At 60.9% G+C, this 2,500-nt stretch overlaps 1 pseudogene; it reads right to left on the reverse strand.

Moving 5' to 3' along the window:
* Positions 1-2,500, reverse strand: part of LOC147037472 (28S ribosomal RNA) — a 7,937-nt pseudogene that overhangs the window by 2,197 nt on the left and 3,240 nt on the right.

Here is a 2,500-nt window from a genome sequence, read left to right on the forward strand (position 1 = left end):
CCCCGCGGGTCCACAGGCCCGATCCCATCATTACGGAGCACGCACGCACCCACACCCAGGCCCACAAGGCATCCCAGGCAAAGCCACCAGCAAGCCGCCAGCCGGGACGACTGACGGACCCGCAACAGCAGCCGGGACGGTGCCCCAGTGTCGCTGAACGACACACCGCCCCGGTCCATCTCCACAGTGACCCGCAAACCGTCCGGGCAGACCCTCGCACCGTACCACACTCCAGGGATCTTCCACATCCACAGAGACCAATGAGGTGTCCAGGCCCACCAACCTGTATTGGGAACCACGACAGACAGCCAAGGCCCCGCGCGCCACCGCGCGCATGCTAGGCAATGGCCCCCCGACTGCGGACGAGCCGGGACAACCACTGCTTCGCGCCACCTGTCGCCTCCCCTTTCACCATCGTCCTCCTGGCTACCACCAACCACACCGGCCTGTCCCGCGGACCACCATCCTGAGCAGGACAACGTCCCCTCATCAAGCAGCCCATCTGGAGTAGCCCAGCATGGCAGGAGCCGCAGCGAATTCGGCCTTCGCTCCAGAAGAAGCGGCACTAGCGTTCAAAAGCATGGATGAGAGAATCCATAGCAAGAAAGGCAGGGTCATAGAGACAAGTCCCTCTCCACAATCCAATCCCGCGACCGCGAGCTCGGTGTCGGTGCCACCGCAGCCCACCCCGATGAGCAGCCCACACGGGCGACGAATCACCCTCACGCGTCAAGTACGCCTAGCTTCCCACTACACACAGGCCATGACCATGGGAAACCGAGTCGAAAGCCCTCGCACGGCCAGTAAGCGACCGCCAGCTACTGTTCAGCCCACCCTCCGGCAAGCCTCCCAGCAGACCCGGCTATCAAGCCCCGTCCCTTTGAGAACCCTGGGATCGACTCCACGCACCCTTCACGTGGCAGACAGCCTCATCAGTTGCCTCCCGGCCGAAGCCCAGCCTGAGGGGCCAGACCCCCAGTCCTGCCTGGACTCGACCACGAGCATAGCGTTCAAAACCAGCCAAGTTGGATGAAGCAGGAGACTCGGTCAGTACAGGCTCTGACCTGCTTCCTTGACCAGCGCAACAGCCGCAAGGTGTCTCACTCACCCTACAAACTGCCTGCCGTGCCGTCACACAGGGACCTCCATATCCACCTCACTCGTTTCGTCACCCGACACGCGTCGGGCAACCCTACTCGTCAGTGATACGCCGGCGACTCACACCCGCACAGACATACCACAGGCACCTCTGTCAAAATGCCCTCCCAGAAACAAGCTGTGGCACCATCATAGCATCCGTCGCCCATACTCTCATAACCAGACCGACGGCGGCCACCAGTGCCACTGAGGAGTTGTCAGGAGCTTCGCCAGCCTGGGTCCACCCGCTCCACCGGCCAGACAGACTGTGACTCCGACTCTGTGCAGCTGCGACACGGACTTCCGAACCAAAGGAGTTTTCGCAACATGGTCTGTAGACATGACTACAGCCGTTCGAGGACCCTCAGCCAAACCCCGAAAGTTGGTCCCCATGGCCTCCGAGGCGGTTGATCACACGCCATACACGCACCCAACCTCAAGCACGTGAAGATGAGGTCGCTCGAGCAGCCACGACCCCCCATTAAGCCGTGCCTCCGCGGTTCTTGATAACCCAGGTCCGCAATCCTGGGCAGCTCGGCTCAACCAGAGCTCAGTCACCGTTCCCTTTAAGACTTCTACTAAGAATCAAACCCGGGCAGCAGCCGGCACGACCCAATAAGGCCTGCCCCCAACCAAAGCCAAGTCCACAGTCTGACCCACTTGGGAGAGGCCCCCATCAGAGATGCCGAGCTCGCTCCCCGTAAAGCCATCCAGCGACCAGTACTCATCACGGCTGCCCAGGCTTCACAGTATTTGCGTTTCCGCTAGGATTTGAGAAATTACATTCGACAGAAGGCGCCACATCCAGCCTTTGTTTATTATCACTATGTGTAACGGCATCAGCACCGTCTCGGTTCGTCTCAGTCTCGCCACCATTCAGTCACACCAGGCGTACCAGCAGGGCGCCGAGCGAGCGCACAAGCCAGCCTGCAAGGTGCTAGAGGGCGACCCGCAGTGGGTAGGAACCGTCCACCAGTGTCGGCAAGCCGAGGCCGATGGGGGCCCTACCAAGGCAGGTCATGATTGCCAGTCGGTCAGATAGGAAATGGGTTACTCGGAGCCCGCCGGGATCAGACGGGCAACCGGGGAGAGGGAGCTACATGAGTACCGTCGCCGGGTTCAGACGGCGGCCCCAGGATTCTCGTAGTGTCCGGTATCGCCCTTCCTCCTAATTCATAGGTAGTCATCCTACTGCAGAATCCGAGACACTACTGCTGCTTCAGTAGCGCTCAGGGAGACAAGTCTCACCTTACGGGTCCAGAAGGTCACCCAGGACGTGCAGCCCCTTCTGTAGTCTGCACGCCAACCAATCGAGAACAACCGTCCGAGTTGGCCAAACCTTGTCCCAACGGGTCGGGGGAAG

The sequence above is a fragment of the Syngnathus leptorhynchus genome, unplaced genomic scaffold (assembly GCF_054491065.1).
Source record: "Syngnathus leptorhynchus isolate UIUO unplaced genomic scaffold, UIUO_Slep HiC_scaffold_177, whole genome shotgun sequence".
NCBI classification, from domain to species: domain Eukaryota; kingdom Metazoa; phylum Chordata; class Actinopteri; order Syngnathiformes; family Syngnathidae; genus Syngnathus; species Syngnathus leptorhynchus.